Consider the following 26,196-nt stretch of genomic DNA (forward strand, 5'->3'; position numbering starts at 1 on the left):
TGAAAGGAAGGACCAATTTCTAAAGCCATGGAAGACGGAGGGACTAATAAAACTTAGGAAGGACTCACGTTCCCCCGAGTGAAGGAGAGACATACCAGCCGGGAGCGGCAAAGACAGGACAAGGTGATTAGGCGCTCCTGTCAGGTGTCGGGAGTGTGACTGCCACGTCTGGGCTGCGGCTCGGTCACCTCGGCTACTTGCCCTGAGCCTCGGGGTTAGAACTGATTTGCATATAATGATGTGTTTACATAAAATGTAGTTATAATAAATACGAGCAACTGTGGGTGGCTTCTCTTCAATGTATCTGCTCCATTGCCAGATAATGATCATTTATTAGGCATCCGCTAGGTCCTGGCGCTGTGTTCAGGGTGTATTTTTAAAGTGGTTCACATTTAGTTTCCTTTGTTTTAAAACAGCAACTTCCATCAGCTATCCCAGGAGGATCGTTTAATTGTTCCAGATATAGAAGGATCTTCTTTTGAGTCTCTTGCTTTTCCACATGTAGAAGAAGTTAGTACAGAGGAAATACAGCTTTGGGATGCAAGGACTTTCAGGGTTTCTGCACAAGGAAAAATAGTGCTCATGTGCTTGAAATATTAACAATCCTAAGGAGCTTAAAGGGATTTTGTATGTCGCAACCTTAAACAATGTTATTCTAGGTCTCTTTCCTGGGTCTCATATGAGAAGTTGGCTCTGATGAGCTCTAAAGTCTTTTTCCACGAAGAGTCTAGGATTCTGTTCTTCTCTGCCAGCCAGTTAGAAGTGAGACATTTGGGTCCTGCGCTCGTCTGGGCAGGCTGCAGGATTTATAGCCACTGATTTCAAGGGCCTCAGAAATCTGGTAAAATTGGATGCCAAACTTTTTGAATATGTGCATTTTCCTGGAGTGAGTTTCCATATTTATACAATAATCTAAGTAGTCCGTGATTCTAAAAAATTAAGATCTACTGCCGTACGACGTGATGCTAATGAAGTCAGGATTATATGCTTCCACTCTCGTGGATATTAATAGACGAAGCTCTATCCTGTAGCCCAGGACCTCACCACTGATCCTGAGGATCTGCATGCAAACGTGTGCTATTAGTCACAGGGGCACAAGAGAAAACAGCGAGGTGGGTGGGGGGACACGGCAACGGGGTGACGGGCACAGAGGAGGGCACTTGATGAGATGAGCACTGGGTGTTATACTGTATGTTGGCAAATTGAATTTAAGTAAAATTTGTGAAAAAAGTAAACAATACATATTGGTCAGGGGCCCCCCTGTGGCCTCTACTCAACACAGTGTTCTGGAAAACAAAGAGCTGCTATGAAATCTCATCAATCAGAGCTACATGTGGGATTTTGGAGGACCAGTAAATGACAGTCCTCTTTCTCTCCAGATTGCGGAGCCAGTAGAGAGACAGGCTAGAGAAGACAGACAGATGGGGAGTAAAAAGAAAGTTGGCTTTATTATTGATTAAGCTGATGGGAAAACATGGCTTTAAATTTGGGCCAAATAGGCTTCCTAATACTCCCTCTGAATTTAGAAGACTTCTTGCAGCTGTCCCTGGCCCAGCCAGTCGGGGCAGGTGAGCTCCTTTCCTGCAGCTGAACAGAATGTCTGATCCGCAGATGGCCACGGGCTCTGAGCGGGCGCTGCTCAGCTCCTCACTGACCTCAATCTGCTGCGTCCCTCCTCCCCAGGAGAGCAACGAATAACGGAGGAGAGCAGCTCTCCCCAGTAACTCTCCCTCCTCGGATGCTGGAGGCATATTATCTGCTCTCTTCAGAACATCAAGAGTTAGGGATAAATTTTTCCCCCCCAATTTTAAGTGCCTCTCTGAATCAACTGCAGATTGAAATACAATATTGTTGGGGAGATGGCGTAAGTGACTTGCTTTTAAAGATGGAACTACAAACCCTTCCAGGCCATCAAAAGCAGGAAAAGCATTGGTCAGAGAGTTTTCTGAGACACTGCCCAACATCTCTTGAGGCCAGGTGATGAGTTAGAATTGTCGAGGAGAACTAAAATATCCTGGGAGGAAGTGCTTCGGGCAAGGGATATGGGTGTGGACATCAGAGGAGTGAGCCTCTAGGTGAACCGTGGACTGAAGATGTGTCACATTCTGGGACAGACTTTTCTGTTTTCCTCATCTAACTTTACCTTCCTTGGCTCTAAAAAAAGGTTTCTGACTTTTTATCAAACATTCTATAACCTTTAAATGCTTTCAGGTTGTCGCTCTTCTGAAATAATAACAGCAGCTGTCTTTTGAGTAATGCCTTTGTGGGGGAGGCAGGTGTTCTGAAGCGACTTCTGGGCTCTTAATCGGTATAGTGGCCCAATGCCCCTATTTGTCTCATGGGTCTCACTTTATACCTGACGTCCTGGTATAACTACTAAATGTACTTCCACTCACCCTCCGAAATGTCCCAATTTGGGTAATAAATTATATGTTCACTCCTTTTCTTTAATGTTTAGCTTTTGCCTTTTTAAAAGAGGAGTGGATTTATTGCTACTTGTGTAATTAAAAAAGACAATATTATGATTTCTGCCTTTAAGGAGAGCTAATTGATTATAATAATGAAGCAGGCATTGATATGGTACTTTGCACCTTACAGAACTCTTTAACAGATTTGTTTAAAGGATTGGATGGTAGGGGGTCAGTATTTTTTGAGTAGATGGGTGAGTAGGTGAAGGTAGACTGATGGGTGCAGCAGGCATTGCTCTATTAGTCACACATGAATTATCAACATCATCTCACACTTTTGTGTAGTTTTGTTGTGACTATTGTGTGAAACCTTTTCCTTTCTTGCCTTTTTTCTCAGTGATACTTGAAATTGTGTTGATCTGTCAAAGAACTGTCATTTCTTACCTACTTTTACGTCTACATACTTTTATCTCTTACATACTTTCTTTTACCTCTGATTACAACTCTTTATTTTTCCAGCCTCCATCAAGATGCCGGTTTTTGTACACATTATCGTATAAAGTGAGATAAAACTGGTAAGTGGGTGAGCATCACAGGCCTCAAAACAAACCCCTGAGGGGCATGGTTTTTTAGAGTCTTCTGTTTGGGATGGAGTCATCGAAACCCTCTTTGTATATGACCCTGCACCCAGATCTTCTCCACCATGTGGTGAAACCCAGCCTGTCTGTCCTTGCTTCCTTCCTTCCTTCCTCCTCCCCCTTCCCTCTTTCCTTCTTTCAAGTAGGCTCCACACCTGGAATGGAGCCCAACGTGGGCCTTGAACTCAAAACCCTGAGATTAAGACCTGAGTTGAGATTAAGAGTCAGATGCTTGGGGCACCCAGAGTGGCTCAATGGTTGAGCACCTGCCTTTGGCTCAGGGTGTGACCTTGGGGTCCTGGGATCGAGTCCCACATCAGGCTCCCCACAGGGAGCCTGCTTCTCCCTCTCTGCCTCTCTGTGTCTCTCATGAATAAATAAATACAATCTTAAAAAAAGAGAGATGCTTAACCCACTGAGCCACCCAGTCACCCTGTATCTCCATTTATTAATGGCCGTCATGTAGAAGAGAATGGAGATCCTCTACAAATCAAGATGGATTGCCTCTCTCTTTTCTTTCCCTTCAAACTCACTGTCGAGGGGAAGGTTGGTGCAGTGGAATTGTCGGTATCTGGAGTCACACTAGTGATAATGCCCGGGACTGATAGCTAACCTGGAGGACCTAGTATGGTAGCACTGCTAGTTAAAATAGGAAAATATTTCTGAAGCATTTGACAGCAAGCCAGCTCCAAGGTCTCCTTCTAAGTTGTCCTGCCCCCAGTTTCCTTGACTGTCCCCTCGGGTACCGCTGGATGTCCCCAGATCCAGCAAACAAGGGTCAACACCTGGCATAGCAAGGGGCTACTGGAATCTTGCTCCAACCCATCCTGATCAGGTGGTGCCTGTGCTGCATCAGGTTGTTGAATAACCACCCCTGGTTGTTCTCTGGGACCTCTTCTTTGAAGTGCTTAAATGTGAATTTGATAGGACTTTCCAGAATTTTAAAAATGGAAATCAAACTAGCACTTTGGGATTGGGCTTAGTTCTTTCTCTGTGTGTGTGTGCACGCGCACAGGTGTGTGAATGAGTGTAGGAGAACGTGTGTATGCATGTGCGCATGGCAATGGATTTGATGCATTTTCTGTTTTTTAGGGTGTCTCCAATTAACATTTCTGTTCAACAATCGGGCTGTTTGTCTAAACACCCTTTAGACATATTCTCTTCAAACAAAATGTGGACATTTCTTTTAGTACCTGTCAGATGGTCATCCAGGTTTTGGTTAACTTTGGTAATGGAGAGTTCACTCCCCAGAAGTCATTTTCCCTTCCAGAATAAATTACGTGGGATGATCTACACTTATTTCTCAGAAATTTTCTTTATCACAAAGAACCATATCTGATAGTCAGCAACAGGATTCATCTCTTTGTGTAAAAACGTTTCTCCGGATAATCTTCCCTTAGCCATCCTCTCCATATGCATATTCATGAACAGTTTATAACATTTGAGAAATATCACAAACCCAAAGAGACTGCATGATCCTGATTCCTATTTTTTGGTTCAGAAATATGCTTTGTACATTTAGGGAATCAGTCCTTAGGTAATCAATTGTTTCTATCAAAGGAATGAGTGCATGAAAAATGAAGGACCCCAGGCAGAAAATATTTTTTTAGCCTTTATAGAAAATTCCCCCAGGATATAAACTTCATGAATCTGATTGGCCTGTTTCAATATTTAATCATAGCAAAGATCAAGAATTTCCCCTTATGCCCAGATGAAATCTCTCTACCTTTAATTAAAGCTAATTTCTTCTTTACTACTCTGGGTGGGTTTCCTTTGTCTGGCTGCATTCCCAGATCATCCTTCTTGTTGACAGCGTAGATGGAGGAGGGAGAAAGACCAAATGTGTATTATAGGACTCTGGTATTCTAGAGAACTCTATTACCAAATTCACTACCCCATAGAGTAATGGGGAACATTTTCCTTCATCATTCTAGATATCTGATTATGTTAAAAAGCAAAAAAAAAATGCTATCCACTTTGCAATAGCAAGTGAGGCCACCTCTTTTTTATATCAGGTCATGTATGGATATTTAGAGAGGAGGAAAAGGCTGTCATTGTAAACGTGTAGGGGAAAACACTTAACTTTTTTTTTTTAAGATTTTATTTATTTACTCATGAGAGACACACAGAGAGAGAGAGAGAGAGAGAGAGAGAGAGAGAGAGGCAGAGACACAGGCAGATGGAGAAGCAGGCTCCGTGCAGGGATCCCAATGTAGGACTCGATCCTGGAACCCAGGGTCACTCCCTGGGCCGAAGGCAGGTGCCAAACCGCTGAGCCACCCAGGGATCCCCGTACCTTTTTTTTTTTTTTTTTTTAAGAAAAACTATTTATTGTGATCTATACTCAAATATAAATGTAAGAATTATGTATTTTGCCTCTTGAGCTTGACCTTATAACTTCTAATTAGGCCAATTAACATACCCTCACTGACTTCCCCAGAGTGTCATCAGGAAAGCACAGAAAGAAGTTGTACCGTGACACTCTTCCTTCTAGGGCTTTAGTTCGGGTTATGTATAGACACGTATCAAGATCCTTTAATGACAAAACTCATGACTTGATTTGACTTTTAGTTTCCATGATTTTGAAAGGCTACTAAGGGCAGCCCGGCTGGCTCAGCGGTTTAGCGCTGCCTTCGGCCTAGGGTGTGATCCTGGAGACCCGGGATAGAGTCCCATGTCACGTTCCCTGCATGGAGCTTGCTTCTCCCTCTGCCTCTCTCTCTCTCTCTCTCTCTCTCTCTGTGTGTGTGTCTCTTATGAATAAATAAATAAAATCTTAAAAAAAAAAGGTCACTAAATCTGAAAGAGACTTTAGGGAGACTATAGTTTAATCCCCTTTGGAGAAGAGGAAATTGTGGCTCATGCATTGACCATAAAAAATATTCTTCCTTGAAGGCTTGGGCATTGAAGAGGAATACTGAACAACATTGAATAACAGTCTATACCTTTTTGGAGAAATCCGGATCATTACACCTCACCACCAAGGTGCCCATCAGTTAGAAACATGTAGAAAGGAGGAATACAGTGCCTCCAATGTCCCTGGCTTGGTGGATGTGTCTTTTAGGACATTTAATCTTTTAAAAATTAATTCTGTGGGACACCCGGGTGACTCAGTGGTTGAGCGTCTGCCTTTGGCTCAGATCATGATCGTGGGGTCCTCGGATCAAGTCTCCCATTGGGCTCCCCGCAGGGAGCCTGCTTCTCCCTCTGCCTGTGTCTCTGCCTCTCTTTGTGTCTCTCATGAATAAGTACATAAAACCTTAAAAATAAGTAAATAAAATAAAAATTCTGTGATTAGGAATAAGTTTTTGATATCTGAGCATGCTTCTGTATTATGAGGGAGAGTCCTGCACAGATAACACATGTGGGTTGTTCTCCCGACGTAAAATATAAATAAATCATCACCATTCTGATTTTAAAATGTTTCCTATAATTTTGATTGTTTTGAGGGTTTTTTTCTTTCTTCTTTCTTTCTTTCTTTCTTTCTTTCTTTCTTTCTTTCTTTCTTTCTTTTTTTTTTTTTTCTTTTTCAGAGCTCTGTGTGGGCTTGAGTTTCCTTGCTGGATTCTTTTAAGCAAACGTGTTGAGTGACTACCATTCATTTATTTATTCAACAAGAATGTATTTAGCGTTCGTTATTTTCTGAACTGCTCTGGGTGCTGGGGATACAGTAGAAATAAAAGAAATTCTTACACTCACAGAGCTTTTGATCTCATTACATATACAAGCAAATAAGATGAATCCAGTCCTGGCTTCCCTGAGCACGGAGCTTAGCAGGAAAGACAAAATCTAAATTGATTGCTACAATTAGTATGATGAATATTCATGACAGGGGTAGCAGAAGGTATAGAGTAGCTAATGACTGATTGCCTACATATGTACAGAAAACAGGGCAGTGAGACCAAGTTCTGGGGTCAAGGGAGGTTCCTTAAAAAGGGGGGAGAGAGAGAGAGACATTTAAGCTGGTGTGTAAAAGGTGAGTCGGAGTTCAGTGATTTGTGGGTTGGGAGAGAGGATGATTCATCAGAGGCAATAACAGGCATGAGTTTGGGAATTGAGAGAAGGAACGGCACGTTTGTAAGACGGGATGTGCTTGGTTTGGCTAGAGCAGAGAGTCTGTGGGAATCTGCGGGGAGGGAAGGTCTGAATGAGGTCCCACCATTGAGGGCTTTGCAAACCCTCTTGAGGAAACTGCTGTATTTGAAGGGCAGCGGGAGCCACTACGGGTTTAAAGCCTATCCCTTTTATTTAAGGATCCCACCTCTAGCCATACGGGTAAGAGGACGGGAGGACAAACACTACGTGAAAGTATGACCAGGTGTTGGCATAATTTAGGTAGGGGACGCTGGCAAAGGAGATGGAATGAAATGCAGGGATTTGAGTAACACTTGGGAGTAGAATGACTAGACGCAAGTCAGAACCGCTGATGCGTAAGAAGGACAATTCAAGGATGACTTCTAGAATTTTGGTTCTGGGTTCAGAGAGCTACAGATCTGCCCGCCAGACCCCAGATCTGTGTGATCTCCCACCTTTCGGTTTCGCTCCCTTTAGCTGCGGGTGCCCCCGTACAGCCAGCTCGCCCGCTGCCTCTCGCAGGCCTCAGACCAGGGGAGCCCCCGTGTTACGGGCGAGCCTGTGTTTCAGGGAGGATTGTGGTATATAAAGTCACTGCGGCTCCCGGCTAGGTTTTCAGGGGACTGACCCTCTTCTGAGTTCTGCTGGGCAGTAGCCATTGCTGAACGGAACATCTAAAATGGTTATGCGAGGACTAGCCGAGGCGCTGTCCGTGTCGAGCTACCAAATGACCATTAACTTCCTCAGCTGCTCCGCTCAGAACGCAGCCGTGAGATCCTGTTTTCCTTTTCTGAACTGACTGTTGTTCAAGGCTGATTGCACACTACCCGTTGCTTTCGTATTGTGGAAACTCAATATATCTCCTCCCCCTCCGAGTCAGAAGGGGAATCATTTGGATTAATATTTTATTATTTTAAAATGCCTCCAAGATGCCATCTGATTCATTCCCATAACAATTTTGGGAGACAGGAAGGAAGCAGGTAAACACGCACGTCACATAGTTTTCACTTAATGGCAAATTTAGTGCTGTTTGGTCAAAGATGAAAAATGAAGAAATTATTCATGTGGAATCTAATTTAAGATCATCATTCTTGGTGACATTTATGACTTGCTTCTGGCAGGGATTTTGTTTGTTGTAGTAATATGAGGAATGTTCTACTCTTTGTATTTGAAGGTGACACCACTATCCCTCCATTAGTCGTACATGTGCTTTGAGGTGTTTTTCTAATGGAAACGACAGATTTTCATTAAGCCATTTGCACTTTCTCTTGACATTGTGACAATTGACACACATTTCTGATGCCTGACTTGGGATAGGTATTACAGCCATAACCACCAGCAGAGAAAAACAAATTGCCTGCCTGGGGATTTGAACTTTTGCCACCAGCCTCATTAGCACAGTGTGCTAACCAACTAGGGTAGCCACGGGCATGCAATTATAGAACAGCATGAATCAAACCTGGTCTAGGGCCCTGAAATTTAACCTTTGACTATATCCATTAGCCTTGACACATCTCCATGAAAGAACGTGGCCTTTCTCTAGAGGCGTATACTACAGAACGGTTCGCCGTTATCTTTCATGGAGATTTATTTCTCAAATTTAATAAAGATAGAAACATCAGTGGATCTTGAAATAAAATTTAGTGTTTCTATAAGGCGAGGTGTTTATTTTTGAGTGATATTTATAAATACGATCATTCATCTGTGACAATTGTCTTTAATAACTTCTTTTCCGCAGTGAGGGCACGCTTGAACCACATCTGAATTTATGTCTGTCCACATGTGGGAGGGAGTCGCGTTTGAGAATTGGAGCACAAATGTCAGGACACCCTTCAAAGCGAGAGCTTCACAGTAATGCTAGAGAGCGGACAGGAAGCCATGAAGGCATTGTGTGAATGAAAGGAAAAATGCAAATTCATTGCAGTCAACATACTCTTGCCAACTATTTTGAGAGTGGAACACTTAATTACATTGTAATTATTAATGATTTCAAACCAATGGCAGTTATATGAATATGAAACCGGTCCAGGGAGGGAGGAGGATGCTATGGATATGGATGTTATATTTATAAACTGTGTTAGTGTGCTTGGGCTGACAAAACAAGAAAACCGCAGAATCGGCGGCTCACGGTTTTGAAGGGGGTGGGTGGGTGGGGTGGGGGTGGAGTCCGAGATCAAGGTTGGACCTAGGGTTTGGCTCCCGGTGAGCGTCTCTTCCTGGCCTCCAGCCCACTGTCTCCTTGCTGTGTTTTCACATGGTGCAGACACAGGGTGCTCTGCCTCCTCTCCCTGCAGGGACCCTCATCCAGCCGTGGGTACTCCCTCCTCAGGCCTTCATCTACACTTAGGTACCAGCCGAAGGCCCTCCCTGCAAATACTGTCACTTTGGGCCTTAGGGCTTCTGCATATGGACGTTAGGGGGCGTGAACATTCATCCATAACAAAAGCTGAGGGCAACTTGACTATTTTTATGGGTAAACAAGGTTTCCTGTCTCCCTCACTTCCTCACTCAGCCGGCCTTCACGTCCTGCTGATTCTGCTGTCCGCGTCTTTCCGTCATCCAGACCTCACGCGAGGGCGCCCGAGCTGATCCAGACCTTCTCATTTCTCAAGTGGACAGCACCAGCAGCTCCCACCTGTCTGCTGTCTCCAATCCTGCCTCCCTTTAATTCATTTTTTATAGTTTATAACATGCAAATGAGATCCTGTTACTTACTTGCTTCAGTTCTTTCCAAGGATTGCCGTTACTCTTGGGATGAAATCCCCAGGCCTCACCATTCCTTACATGGAAGACTTTGTCAGTGGGCGTGGGGTGGCACCGGGAGCGCGCGCGCGCGTGTGTGTGTGTGTGTGTGTGCGTGTGCACTCACATGCACGTGTGCAGAAGTGTTCTGGGACAGTGGATCTCACACAATTAGAAGCCCACAAATGTACACCTTTCGCTTTATGTCCTCATGAGATTATTTACAGTGTTGGAAGTTTATATATTTGTGTTGAAGCGTTAAGTGCAAACATCTAAGAATACCTAAGTTTTATAATCCCCTTCTATCGTTTATTCTTTTTAGTTCACTGGGAGCCTAGGGTAAAACAAATTGAATTGGCCTTGATGTCTGTCGGTTTGGGGCCCTGCCCACAAGGAGCTGCCCAGCACCACCGGCCTCCAGACTCTTCTCTCTGCCTCCACACACCACTGCATACCCTAAGCTCTACCTGCATGAATGTTTTTCACTTTCTTAACTCTTGATGTTCTGTCCTCTACAGAACGTCTCATCTAGTGTTCTCACTTCTGTTTCATCTTCCTTGACAAAATTTTACTCCTGTCTTGATCTTTTAGGTCTTAGTTCAAAATCACTTCTTGATTCTGCAACTTCCCTCGATAAGGCCAGGTGCTCCCATCACATGCCTTTCATTCAAGCTTTTTTTTTTTTTTTTTTTTCTAAAGATTTCAAGATCTAAAGATTTGAGAGAGGGTGCACACATGTGCACAAGCAGGGAAAGGGGCAGAGGGAGGGGTAGGATCCCAAGTAGACGTCCCGGTGAGCATGTAGTGCAATCCCAGAACCCCTGAGATCATGACCTGAGTCGAAATTAAGAGCTGGTCACTTAACCGAATGTGTCACCCAGGCGCCTGGTGCCCATCATTCAAGCTTTAAAATCCTCTTCCCTACCTTCCTAGGACAGCAGATTGTCACTGCTGATTCACTTGTGCCTCTTCCTTGAGGATAGGGAATCTTTTTTTAAAAAAAATATTTTATTTATTTATTTGAGAGAGAGAGCACACACATGAGCGGGGGAAGGGGGCAGAGGGAGGGAGAAGCAGGCTTCCTGCTGAGCAAGGAGCCCAGTGCGGGACTCAATCTCAGGATGCTGGGATCATGACCTGAACGGAAGGCAGACACTCAGCCGACTGAGCCACCCAAGTGGGATCTTGATGCATAGGGATCACAGGGATCTTAGCATAGGGATCTTGATGGAATCCTTGGAATCCAGCAGAGAACGAAGCATAGCAAAGCACTGAATATGTTTGTTACGTTTGTTCAATAGCAGCTCCATGGAGACAGGAACTCCATTCAGTCCTTTGATGGATTCACTGCTATATTCCCGAGCACAATAACAATGCCTGCGCATAGTAAGTGCTCAGTAAATATACGTGTGTGTATAATACTAACACATACTAAGTTTTCTCTATACACATAGGTATGGATATGGATATATGTGTATCAATAGGAAATGGGTTTCTTAAAAGACTATTTGTTTAAGAGCAGTTTTAGGTTCACAGCAACATTAAGGGGAAGGTACAAAGACTTTTCATATACCCTTTGCCCCCACACATGCATAGCTTTCTCCATTATCAACATTTCCCACCAGAGGGGTACAGTCTTTAGAATCAATAAACCTACATTGATATAATCATCCAAGTCCATAAGGGCTCCCTCTTGGTATTATACATTCTCTGGATTTGGACAAAAGTATAATGATGTGTATCTATCATTATAGTATCACGTGGAGTCTTTTCATTGCTCTAAAAATCCTTTATACTCTGTTTATCTTTTTACTGTCTCCACAGTTTTGCTTTTTCTGGGGTGGTATGTAATTGGAGTGATACAGTATGGAGCTGTTTCAGACTGGCTTCTCTTACTTAGTAATATGCATTTAAGGTTCCTCTATGTGTTTTCATGGCTTGATAGCTCCTTTCTCCTTAGTGCTGAATAATATTCCATCGTTCATGTATACCACAGTTTATTTATGCATTCACCTACTAAAGGATGTTTTGGTGGCTTCCGGGTTTCAGCAATTATAAATAAAGCTTCTATTAACATCCACGTGTAGGTTTTGTGTGGACATCAACTTCCAGCTCCTCTGGGTGAATAACAAGCAGCACAAATACAGGATCATTTGGTGAGAGGATGTTTAGTGTTCAAGGAACTGCCACACTGTCTTGCAAAGTGGCCGTACCATTTTGTGTTCCCACCAACAAAGGAGAATTCCCATAACTCTCCATTTTCACCAGCATTTGGCTTTCTTAGTGTTTCAGATTTTGGACATTCTAAGAAGTCATATTATAGTTTTAGTTTTACATAGTTTTAGTTTTATATAGTTTATAGTTTTATATAGTTATAGTTTTCAATACATTTTAAAAAAGGTTTTATTTATTTATTCATGAGAGACACAGAGAGAAGCAGAGACATAGACAGAGGGAAAAACAGGCTCCCTGCGGGGAGCCCAATGTGGGACTCAATCCCGGGACCCCGGGATCACACCCTGAGTCAAAGGCAGATGCTCAACTGTTGAGTCACCCAGGTGTCTCAGTTTTCAATACATTTTATGAAAGAACCTCACCTATATCATGGGACTGGTACGGCACCACTGAAGGAGCTGATGTCCTTGTTGGGTGCTAGAATTATACATTATTTATGTCAAGAATCAGGTGTCACACCTTTGAAAACCTGGACCCATCAAGGGACTAGCCTACCATTTCTCTGCTCTAGCTCTACGGCTCATCAGTGGTTTGTCTTTAGAGAACAGGAGCCATGCATGGCTTGGCTACCAATTTTTTTTTAATGATTTTTTTCCCTTTTTAATGATTTTCCAGTAACTTGCTTCAGTAGGAAGAAAATAATTGATGGCAATTATTTAAAAAAAGATTGTCTTTAACTTTGTTTAATGAAAACTTAGCTGCATTTTTGCCTGTATACAAGAAGCTCAAATTATTGAAAAGAGTACTGACTCTAATGAGCTAAGAAAAATACCAAATTTCATGTTGAAATTCTTATACCAGGAGTGCATAAATATGGAAACTGGAAAGGCTAACCACATGGTTTTTAAATCCATTAAAAATTCAAATAATACTTAAATGTCTAAAATGTTTTATAAGGTTCAGTTTTCCAAGATCTGTATTCATGATCTATAATATTAGGAAATAAATTGAGTTAGTTGTCCATAAAAGAGTATCAAATAAGCTTTCAATAAAGGCTGACCAGATTTTTACAAGTTTAGATCCTTTTATTATTGAGTACATACTTAATAGGAATAAAAATTTATAATAACTACCAGTAACTGCATCTCTGCAATTTATTGTTACCTTTATATACAAAATACAAAAATATAATTTCAACTCTTAATGCTCTTTCTGTGAGCCAAGTATAATTATTTCAATCTTGCAGAAAAGGGGATTAAGGATCAGAACAGTTAAGTGGCTTGTCTAAAAGCACAGAGGATGAGATTTTAGTGGAGTACAATGTTTCCTGCCTGGGTGAGCCCCTTCCTCTGAGCATGTCTTGGACTCCAGTTAATGACTCTCCATCGAACTGTCTAAATTAATGTTGTTTAAATGTTATTTTGCTGCATCTGATATTCCTGGAAATAAGTTTGCTGTCAGGGGAGATTTCTTAAAGAGTATTCTATATTCTGGGCTCCTGGGTGGCTCAGTGGGTTAAGTGTCCTTGGTTTTGGCTCAAATCCTTATCTCATGGCTTGTGGGTTAGAGCCCCGGACCAGTTCCGGGGGTGCTCAGTAGGATTATCCTGTTGTCCACTCTAGCTGTTCCCTATGTCAGTACCGGGGAGCGTAGCACCCTTACACCCCCACCCTCTGCCAAGTCCCCACTCTGACCTCTGGGCGCGCCTCTCCCCCAGGGTGAATTAGCAGCAGCCCCGAGAGACTTGCACACCTGGAGTCCCCCATGGGCCCTGGGATCCTGAGACGCCCTGTCCCACTGGCCCCCAGGCTGCCTCCAAGGCCTTCACCACCTCCCTGTCACTGGTCAGCGGGCGGAGAGCTGGGCAGGGGAGCTGACCCTCAGGTACTAGGTATACCTTGAGTGGGTTCTCCACGAAAGCTCTGCACTGGGTCCTGAAGGCTGTTTTCGAAGCCCTGGACAGAGTGGGTCTAGTGGTCCTGATGTGTCAATATATTGACAGAAGAGAGGAGTTGCATGATGTTCCAACTTCGTTCTGACTCCAAAATCCCTACTGGACCTCACCTAGGCCTAGATGTAACTGACTCTTCTGTAAGTTCTCCAGGTTTTTCCTTTTCTTAGAAAGTTGAAAAATAAGAGAGCATTACACATAAAATATTTTAATGCCCGATCATACCTACTCCCAACACCCACAATTAACCCTGCCAACATTTTGACATCTTTGCTTCTCGTCTTTTTTTTTCCTATGTAGATACAAAACATGATGATGCTGGTGATACATGAATATGTTACCATTTCTTTGTAAAGTTTTTGACATAATTTCAAACTTAAAGAAAAGTTGGAAGAATAATACAAAGCCATGTCTTCTACCCAGATAAGCCGCTTGCCCACATTTTACCACCTTTGCTCTATTTTTCTCTTTTTCTTTTCTTCCTTCTCTCTTCGTCCCTTTCTTTATAGGGTTCTCTCTCCCTGCAGTCATTTGTCTGCATCAGAGGGTAAGTTTTAGTATTTCGTTTACTCCAAAATATTTCGTGTGTGTTCGCTACAAACAAGGACACTGAACATTGATTATAACACTGTTATTTCAGTCACAGCCCAAAGTTGTTCAACTGTCCCAATAATGTCATTCTAGCTATTTTTGGGTTTGGCTCAGAATCTAGTCTGGGATCAGGCATTGCACCTAGCTGTCAGGTCTCTTTAGTCAGTTCCTCAGGTTCTTTTGTCTTCCATGACCTTGACATCGTGGAAGGATGTAGGCCAGGTATTTTGTAGAATTTTCCTACACTTGGCTTTTCCTGCTGTTTTCTTGTGATTAGATTCGGTGTATTTATTTTTGGCAGGGACACAAGAGATGTGGTGCTGCTTACTTCCCAGAAATAAAGTTAATAAAGTTTGGAAACCTCCAGTAAAGCTCCTCTGACTATCCCGATTGCTATTCCTGGCTTCTAAGTCTCTGTACCTCCTATCCCAAGTTGGAGATAACCACTCTTAACTGTGCATCCTCCCGACCTTTAAAACTATATTTACAAACCTATGTGTGTATTAGGAGACAATCTATACTATAATTTTATACTTTATAGTTATACAAGTAGCTATACATACAAAACATTTGTAATGTGTTTGTACTCCATCCTTGATGATGGATGTGGACCTGTGTGATTCCTTTTAAAATTCAGATTCTCCAGTCTAATGTGGGCCAAGGAATTTCTCCCGGCGGCTGGTAATATGGATTCCACAAGATTATGTCTGTCTTGTTATTGACTGTGTCCCCAGGCTGGGGGACATCCTAAGTGCTCAACTAATTTCTGCTGGATGGACTGAGAGATCTTCAGGGTTGGAGGAATCTTCCAAGCCAGCTCCACGGCAGTTTCCCATACCTGGTTCTATCAGCACCGGGAGAGCTTACTGATCCCCTAAATTGTGATGTTAGATCCTGGGTCAGAAAGTTCTGATGCATGAAATCTCACCATTCTGCAAGTTTTCTTAAAAATTTGTTTTTGAATTCATGTTAAGAGAGAGGAAGTAGTAATCAAGATTGATGTTAGCATATACTTTCTTACTGTCATAAAAGAACATTATTAGTATTTGAGAACAGCAAGTCTCCATATATTGCTGCTATTAAAACTTCAACACAAAGCTCTTTCAGGATGTTTTAATGATCAGTGAATGACTTAATGAATGTTGAGCTGCAGGCTATTAACCCTGACTCTGACCTCTATTAGCTATGAATTAAGGCAGAAATGTAGGCTGCTAAGAAGGGATCAGAATAAATGTAGGGCGTAATTAGGCTTCAGTGGGTCCCTGGATTTTTGCATTTCCCGTTGTAAGCTGTGTAATTGCCCAAAGAGTTAATTAATCTGAACCTTAAAAACAAAAAGATTCCTTATTATTTGATTCTGAGTTTGTATAAAGATGAAATGGTATGCATTCTGCTCTCTCGCTTTGAAGAGTAGTGGAAAAAAAGAGAGACTCCAGTATAAGTAAAATTGATGATAGAGGAAACCAACTGCCACGCTTTTGACCAAGTAATATGATTGTCTGGGGGAAATGGCTTAGCATTCATGTTTCTACCAAAAGAGACTTCTGTGATTGGCCAAGTGCAAACACAGAGGCTTTTACCTTCTCATAAGAATCAAGCAAAGCCCATTTCTTCTAATCACCAGGATATCTGATTAACTAGTATGTTGTATGACTTTGGTATATAAATTCAGTGTTGTTCTTTCAATATTTATGAAGCATAAGGAATTCAGGCGGTCAATATATTTACCCTGTAAGATTTTACATTTGTTTTTTATTTGTAGCTTTTGGGCAAAACAGAAATCATTCCTAAAGGTAATGATTTGAAGACATATTTTCCTGTTGTATAATCCAAATTGGGTCAAAATAGATTTCCTCATTTTAAATTAGGTTTTCTGATACAGAACTTTAAAATTCTGGAGACTTTTAATTCCATTTTTCATTGGGAAGGAAGAAAGATAATAAGGAAAGAAGGAAGATAAAAGGAAGGGAGAAAGAAAGAAAATAGACCTTTCGTAAAATTAATTCCTCCTTTGAAGAGTTACGTAGAGGCACAGAGAATCCCTTAAATCCCCCTGAATGACGGATGTGGAAAGTCATGTGTGTGGTCCATTGATAGTGATCAAGGGAGCCCCTAAACAGGAATAGGGGACCCTATGACCAAATGGCCAATGTGTAGAACATACGACAATACCTAACTCTTGGACTTAAACTCCAATATGCATCCCTTGTAAAAATTAATGGTAAGGGATTATAAGGGAGGCCACAGTTCTTTGGTATGCCTGAAGATTCCATCTCTTCCCTGCTCCTACCAGCAAGTAGAAGGATCTCTCCCAAAATATGTGTCATCTGAAAACTGTCCTTGAAGAAGCAAAAGAGAAGAGAGATGGAATACATGTATATTTACATATCTCTGCCGTATGTGTATGTGTGCATGTACACATATGCACACACATATTTTAAAACCTGGGATAAAGGCTGAATTAATTAATGACAATGCCAGCCTTCTTAAAGACTGTGGAAGTGTTTGTTTATTCTTCTTGAGGAAGCAGGATCACTCCACTATGTTCAACCCCATTAAATCGGGCAGAATGATGGCTCCCGAAGAGATCCACATTCTGGAACCTGTGAATACATCATCTCCTTTAGAAGAAGGGATTTTGCAGACGTGATTAAGACAGGGATCTTAAGACACAGAGGTTATCCTTGATTACCCAGGTCGGCTGTGTAATCACAGGGTTCTTAAAAGATTGAAGAAGGAGGCAGAAGAGAAAGAGGAGAAGTGGCAAGAGGAGCAGGGCCTAGAGTCAGGAGGAGGCTTTGAGGAGTCCCTGCCTCTGGACTCGGAGATGGAGGGAAGGGCCACAAGCCAAGGAATGTCCGCAGTCTCTAGGAGCTAGAAAACATATGGATTCTTCCTGAGAGGCTCTGGGGGGACGCTGTTGTGTTGACCCGGTGGTTGTAGCCTGCTAAGACCCATTTTGGACCTCGGATGGACGTCTAGAACAATAAGATCATAAATCTGTGTTGTCTTAAGTCACTGAGTTTGTGGTAGTTTGTCCTAGCAGCAATAAGGAACCTGAGGCACCGAAGCATTGATTTCCAGATGAGACTCACTAATGCTCTCTAGTGCAGCACTGACTGCGAAGGTCTTGTGTTCTAGATGGCTCCGCCACAGGATGGAGGAGCCTCCGTATGCTCAGGTCTCTGAATTACCACATTACTGCTTAGACTGGTAGCAGACTCTGCTCAAATGAGAAATAAGCTCTGTTCTGATAAGACCTGGAGGTTTTAGGATTGTTTGGTTCTGCTGGGTACCCTGGCCTTTCCCCATGAGAACCCACGCCCTGCCTGATGAACTCAGGTCTTCACAAATGAGGTTATGACCGTGGTGTGCTGATAAATGGTTAACAGCCGGTTCTCAGAAAAGAAAAATAAACAAAAACAACCAACACTGATTTGTAATGTTGCTGATTTCTATGGTATAGATATTCCCACCACGGCTAAGTTCATTCTCCCTATGATTTCACTGAACGAAAAGCAAGGTGCACAATGAGCTTTTGTGAGTCTGTGTGACCTGTTCTAGCGCCTTCCGGGCGAACCTTCATTGATCTCAAAGATGGGATAGAGTCTGCCTATTTTATAGATTTAAGAGCCCCGTATCTATAGAGGACACAGCCCGTTTGAGGTAATAATAAATTGGAAAGGCTGTATTTAGTAATACCTTGTATTAAGACTTTCAAGCCAGGAATTAGAAGATGGAAATTGTACATGTTCAAATAAATTCTAGCACTTAAATATTCAGATCCATTTAATACACCCAGTCAAGACAAATCATTTGGAAGATTATTTTGAGAGTTCTGGTTTTAAATGATGGCTGTATATCTTATTTTTGTGGAAAGAGCAAGTTACTGCTATACTAAAATAAAGGAAAATGAAAACAGAATGTCTTGGATTTTTTTGTACAAAGACTAAATAAAATGAACCTACCTCTCCCCCAGCTCACGTTCTCTCTCTAAATAGATAAATAAAATCCTTAAAAATAATATAAAACAAAATCTTCTAAGGAATTAAAAGGGACCATACAACTGCCTGTGCTACGAGATAGTCAACTACCACAAGATAATTCTGGCTATATGCAGTATTAAGCATGTTCATCTTAAAAATAAAAACTTGTGTTTAACAAAGGAGTGGAAAAAAACACAAAGACTGAGAAAAGGGGGCGGTGAGGATATACTTATATTGACACTAAACAAGGGAAAGGCAAACTTGCAGTTTTGCCGAGGCTGAAGGACCCAGGACATGTGGCTCCCTGCGTGAATCAAAGCCCTGACCTCTTCGGTGGAGCAGATGGGTCCTGTCACCTGGACTCGCCAGGAGGCTGCTCCCAGTCTGTGCCGTCTGTCGTCAGCAGGAGGGAAGGGAAAGCTCTTTGCCTTCTGTATCTTCTGACCCAACAGCAAAGCGTGTTGACCTCGGTCTCGCCTGCAGCCTCCTTCTCTGGGTCTGTTAGCCTGCGCGTTGCCTGTAGACAATCGTGAAGCTGTCGGTCCTGGCACCGCTGTCGTGCGATGGTTAGCCTCGTGGGAAGCCTGGCCTGCAATGTGGTGAGGCCCCTTCTCAAGCTCCGCCTTTGCTCTCCTACCTGCCGATTGATCCGTCTCCTCCGAAGGCCTTTCAGATGCTGCCCTTCTTCACAACCAGTCCTCAAAGCTGTGGACACAAGTGTGTGTGAGCACACACACCCATGTTCACACGCTTACCCAGTGCACAATACACACTCAGACACACTCAAGCATACACACACGTGCACATGCCGACCTGTGTGTGTGTGTGTGTGTGTGCATGCACACACGAGGTTGGGAGACTCGCAGCACACGCGCACACATGGCATATGCACACACACAATTTGTAGGCTCATAAGAAGAGCTTTGAATCATTGAATTATTTGGGGGCTTTCCAGACAGCCACCTGGCACCACTCTCCCCTCGCTCTTGTACTTCATGGCTTGGCGCACAGACACGGAGTGGGGTAGGTGAGGGAAGTAACGTCTCTTCCAGTGATTTCCGTGCTCTTCCGGTGTGCTCTATAGTACTACCAAAGCCATCCTGCACAGCAGGGGTGCGTTTGTGCAAAGCTGCGATGACAAAGAGAGAAGCTTATTCTTCCCATTGGGAGCCGTTTGTGAACATTCAGGTTCATTTTATTTATATGGAAGGGATGCTGCGCGTACGAGTATATCCTAGTAATTGTATACGTGTTCCTAGGATAGCAGAAGTGCACACCTGTGCAAAGGTGACAGGACTCATTTATTTCAAAGATAAGATCAGTGCTTTAGAATAGAGTGATCCAGGAGCTACATAATGATTCAGACAGGCAGGAAGGCCAATGGGATCTTCACTCTAACACAAAACTAAGGGCTTCGAAAATGCTTTATTTCCAAATTTGGATTATTCTATTAGACCAGTAAGAACATTTGCTTATTCCACAGGTCACATTGTGAAAGAAATGGTGAAGCCCTTATGAACTGAAAATGCTTTGAATGTTCACATCATCTAGAATCAGAGGCAGGGAAACATTGACATTATGATGAAAAAAAAAGGTAGCCAAGTTTTGGGCAGAGAGTCAAGGTGGTCAGGTGCCATTTATCACAAAATCTGTAGCAAATGGAATAGCAGGACTGTGTTTGAGCCTGTGTTCCTTGAAAGCAGAGATCAGGACAAGGTTCATAGTGTCCAGATATTTTCCTTAAGATTGTGATTCCAGGGAGCAGGAATGCAGGAGACGGGGAATGAAACAAAGAAGAGGAAGCCAAGATTGAGATGCATTATCGAGTTGGCCAATGCTTTGGATAGCCAGTGCTCTGTTCTGCTGGAACTGCCAAGGAGCCTTATGAAAAGTGCCTCAGGAGTGACTCCATGAGGGGACCTGGGTGGCTTAGTCAGCTGAGCGTCAACTCTGTTTCGGTTCAAGTCATAGTGGCAGGGTCATGGATAGAGCCCCACGTTGGCTCCGGGCTCAGTGGGGCTCCGGGCTCAGCGGGAATCTGCTTGAGATTCTCTCCCTCTGCACTCCCCCCCCCCCCCGCCCCTGGCCAATGCATGAGCACTTGTGTGTGCGCTTTCTCTCTCTCTCTCTCATGAAGAGATAAATCTTTGAAAAAAAAAAAAAAGACATGACTACATGACAGACAAAAGGAGGAATAATCTTTCATTGACTCCAGTTTACCATTTATTAAGGGTAGCGTCATGGGTGGTAACACCTCCTCATACTTTTAAGTTCCCAAAGCAGTAATCAAAAGATGTGTGCACAGGTCCAAACAAGGTACTGTCAGATTGAACTTGTGGGAAGCTGCTAGGAAAGTGGGCAGAACAGGTAGCCGGAGCGAAGGCCAGAATGAGGCAGTGGCCAGTGGGCGAAAGGAATGTGCAAGAAGCATGTGATACAGACTAATTATGGTAGTGGTTTTCACTAGGTGTGCTGCGCTAGCCAATAGCTCAGAAATCCCAGTTATTTCTTGGGCTTTCAGACAGAAGGAGAAGCCTATATTTAGCACATTCCATTTTCATGACAGAGAGAAAAGGGCAGAAGCATATAATGACTCTTACGGTGTTTACTCTGACATAACGCATAACACTTCTCTTCATGTTCCATTGGCCAAAGCAAGCCATACGGCCCAGGAGCGCAGACTGGAAAATAAACTCCACAGGGAAGCACTACAGGCCACAGGGCAGCAGGCAGGACTGTATCGTGCGCCCACTATGAGGGCAGAGAATGAGCAGGAGCCATAAGCTAACCTAACACAGGGAATCTCCCCATGGGAAGTGTTCATAGGAAGGCCTATGAGACTCCCCCGGCGGTCAACTAGGTAATTCACGTAACCAATGTAATTATTACAAAGCGCTGATAATATGTGATGAAGTATTCCATTCACAGATATGAGAAGCCCTCTTCGCTGAGCCTGACACATGTGATAAGAGGGAAATCACAAAAACTGAATTCACATCCAGATTCATCAAAGACGTTGACACCAGTGACAGTGTGACACCACTGCCACTTGTGTTGCTGTCAAGATAAAGCCTTCCCATTCTCACACATGCCTCTCACAATAAGACAATATTGGCCACATTAAACACACACACACACACACACACACACACACCCTTACACCTCTTTTTCTGAGATGCAAGGGCCAAAAATAGAAACATCTGACTTGAGCTTCAGAAAGGTGATGGATGTCCACAGGAGCTCTTGAGTGTCTTGAGATGATCTGCTTCCAGCTCTTAGACCGTGGCCTGTGCTAAGTAAAATTCAACTCAAATTTCAGAATTAGCTGAGTACCGTTGAGATCTCCTCCCAGTGGGCTCTGCCCTATATATTTAAGATGCTCGAGGAAATCTCACAGAAAACTGCCTTCTTTATAGAGAAGAGATTTTAGTTTTTCATCGGCGTGCTGTCTTAGTCTATTTGGGCTGCTGTGACTAAATAACGTAGGCTGGTGACTGATACACAGCAGAAGTTTACTTCTCACGGTTTGGGAGGCTGGAGGTCCAAGATCAGGGTGCCAACATAGTCCTGTTGTGGTGAGAGCTCTCTCCTGGCCCATAGCTGGCACCTTCTCACTCTGTCCTCACGCGGTGGAAGAGGCAAGGGATTTCAATGGAGCCTCTTTTAGAAGAGGACTAATGCCATCAGGAATTAATCACCTTCCATAGGCTCTACCTCCTAATACCATCAACTTTGGGGGTTAGGGCTTCAACATTTAAATATTGAGGAGACCCAGCCACTAATTTCCTACCAAGTTAATTGGAAATTTTCAACCAACTTGTGGTTTTGGCTACCTCCCAAGTTTCAAGGCACACACTTTCAAGGCAGATATAGTATTACTTTTATAGCTCAGCTGAGGTATAATTAGTATACAGAAAGCTGCACATAATTAATGTGTACAATTTGGTGAGTTTGGACATCTGTATATACTCATGTTACTGTCATCACAGTCTCCAAAGGGCAGATTCCGGATCGTTTGTCTCTTTTCTGCCAAAAACTGTTGTAACCATTTTCTCATTAAAAAGCGAGGGCTTGGAACTGCAGTTCTTCCTAACCAGTTATTTTACTATCAGAATATATCAGGACAGCTGAGGTGCAGACACAGGAATTCTAAATGGCATAACCACCTAAAAGTAACTGTTTAAATAAAGCCAGAGGCTAAAAACCATTTAGGAGAATAAAATGCCATTCTGTATGCAATCGCTGTAATAAATCCTTTTGGTGTATATATTATAATGGAAACTGTCATTGAAACTGAACTTCAGGGATTATCATGCCCTATGGAATATAGCCTTTAATCTCTAAAACCCTTTTTTAATGCTAATTGGACATTGTTGGTAACAATATTTACATTAATGTCTGTAATTTCATTTTTTCACTTTTGAAGATTTATTTGAGAGAAAGAGCTAGAGAGAGAGAGAGAGAGAGAGAACGAGTGCAGGGAGGCACAGAGGGGGAGAATCTCAAGCAGACGCCCCCTGAGTGTGGAGCCCACTGCAGGGCTTGACCTCATGACCGACGAGATCACGACCCAAATCACAAGTTGGCTGCTTAACTGACTGAGCCACCCAGGTGCCCCTTAATGCCTGTAATTTTAGCAGGCATATAAATAGATTTGCTTCACTTTCTAGAAAAGCTTTGGATTTTACTTATTCCACCTCCATGAGGCAAGGATAAGTATAGTGATGACCCCTTATGGTAGAACAATTCAAATAACTGGCTGATTATTGTCACATGACTGAGAAGAGCCTTCAGTGTTGTGCTAATGAGGTAGGATAAGATAAATAATGTAAGAAGAGCTATAATTAAAAAGCAAAATAGTCTTAGAGGTAACAAAGTGATGTAGTAACAAGAGAAGGATACCAGTAAAGGCGATGGGGGACTGAGGGAAGTTGACTGTAGTTGGTTTTGTTTTGGAGGCACGTGGAACATTTGTCAAATGCCTCTCTTTTTATATGATCAGTGGGATTATATAAGGACTCAACATCCCATGACATGTCTTGGTTTTCATTGAATGTGACATGGATAGGAATAATGAGGCTGAATTTTCCTTATGATTTAGGGAAGGAGGGCTGGATAATTGTCACAGCCATTTCTAGATGCATTTGACAGAGCAGCGTGTGGCCCTGTAGCTGGTTAGTCTGTTGACCTTAAGTATTGTTTTTCTTTGTCCATGTAAAAGTAATTGCTCAAAGAGCAAAAATTTAGTACCAGATTATGCATGAATTTCAATAAACTAAGGATAAATTATTAGACATATCATTAAAGTCTCTAGGGATAATGTAATGTTATGATCGGGAATTAATTTTTTTCCCTGTCATATTGGGTCTTTAAAAGGTAAGGGAGTACTTCAGTAACAATGAGTCCACCTAGCACCCAGATCTTGGGTTTTAATAATATTCTCAAATCAAAGGAACCAGAGCTTTGGAGAAATGACTTATTCTGGGGCTGAAGCATCAGAAAGTAAGGAAACATACCCCTCCCCATTGAACTCCACAATGATAGGTCTGTCAAAGGAGCACAGGAGCTAATTGAAAGATTTCCCAATAGCCAAAGCTGGAACAATTTGAGCAGTAAAATAAATAAAGTAGTATTGGGTTATAATCCAAGGAATAAATAAGCATCCATGTGTCCATACTGATATAAATAAGTGACTGAGTAAATTAACAAATTCAAGAGAAGAGACACATCTGTACAGAAGAATTCCAAAATATTTATATAGATACTCTAAACTGCAGAGGGAGAACATAATTCCCCATTCTGTAGGTGTGGGCTGCAAACAGTGAATTCATTCAAGTGTGGAAAGGGATACAAGAAAAAAAAAGAATAAATTTGCAGAGAGAAATCTGACAAACACTGCCTTGGCTAAGTGGTCAAGGTCCATATCAAGAGTCATAAATCAAGGTGATGGTATATACCCAAGGTATGATGTAATGAAAATGGCACGTTAACCTCTGTGGTCTTCCTCCCAATAACGTGTAACCCCAATCTTATCCTGAAAAAAATAATATTCCAGTAGTGGGTCACTCAACAAAATACCTGACCATTTTCTCAAAACTGTCAGTGTCATAAAAAACAAGGAACATCTGATACATGGCCACAGCCAAGAGAAGTCTAAAGAGACGAGATGACTAAATGTATTATCCTGTCCTGGATAGGATCCTGGAACAGAAGAAAGACATGAGGTTAAAACTAAGGAAATCTGAATAAACCATGGACGTTAGTTAATAAGAATGTATCAATACTGGTTCATATCATAATAAATGTACCATACTTATTTGCAGGTGACATGATACTATATATATGGAAAACCCAAAGGATTCCACCAAAAAACTACTAGAACTGATAAATGGATTCAGTAAAATCACAGTATATAATATCAATGCGCAGAAATCTGTTGTATTTCTATACACTAATAATGAAGCAGCAGGAAGAGAAATTAAGAAAACAATCCCATTTGCAATTACACTAAAAATAATAAGATACCTTGGAGTAAACCTAACCAAAGAGGTGAAAGACCTGTACTCTGTAAACTATAAAACAGTAATGAAAGTAATTGTAGATGACACAAAGACATGGAAAGACACTCCATGCTCATGATTTTGGGAGAATAAATGTTGTTAAAAATGTCTATATAACCCAAAGCCATCTTTAGACTTGATGCAGTCCCTATTAAAATATCAACAGCATTTTTCACAGAACTAGGAAAACAATACTAAAATTTATATGGAACCACAAAAGACCCTGAATAGCCTAAACAGTCTTGAAAAATCAAAGCAAAGGAAAGCTGGAAGTATCCCAATTGCAGACTTCAAGCTATATTACAAATCTGTGGTCATCAAAACAGATGATACCATCACAAAAATAGACCAGGGATCAGTAGAACCAAATAGAAATCCCTGAAGGAAACCCAGATTGTATGGTCAATCTTCAACAAAGGAGGAAAGAATATCTAACAGGAAAAAGTCTCTTCAGCAAATGTTGCTGAAACCTGGAGAGCCACTCGGAAAAGAATGGAAGTTGACCACCTTCTTATACAAAAATAAACTCAAAATGGATTAAAGACCTAAATGTGAGACCTGAAACAACAAAAACCCTAGGAGACAGGCAGTAATGTCTGTGACATCAGCCTCATAGCACATAGATCCACCTCCTGAGGCAAGGGAAACACACGCAAAAATAAACCAGTGGGACTTCATCAAAATAGAAAGCTTCTGCACAGCGCAGGAAACAATGAACAAAACTAAAGGCCGCCTATGGAATGGGAGAGTGTCACACTAAGGGAAGTGTCAGAGAAAGACAAATACCGTATGATCCACCTGCATGTGGAATCTGAAAAACAGAACAAATAAGCCAGAAACAGACTCTTAAATATAGAGAACAAGGTGGTGGCTGCTAAGGAGAGGGAGGTGAGGGGACGAGCAAACCAGGTGAAAGCGATTAAGAGGGACAAACTTCGAGTCACAAAATAAGTCACAGAAGTAAAACGTACAACAGAGGGATAGTCAGTGACATTGTAATGACGCTGTATGATGACAGGTGAGGACTACGTTCATGGGGTAAGCACTGTGTGATTTATAGACTTGCTGAGC

The sequence above is a fragment of the Vulpes vulpes genome, chromosome 4 (genome assembly GCF_048418805.1).
Source record: "Vulpes vulpes isolate BD-2025 chromosome 4, VulVul3, whole genome shotgun sequence".
Lineage (NCBI taxonomy): Eukaryota > Metazoa > Chordata > Mammalia > Carnivora > Canidae > Vulpes > Vulpes vulpes.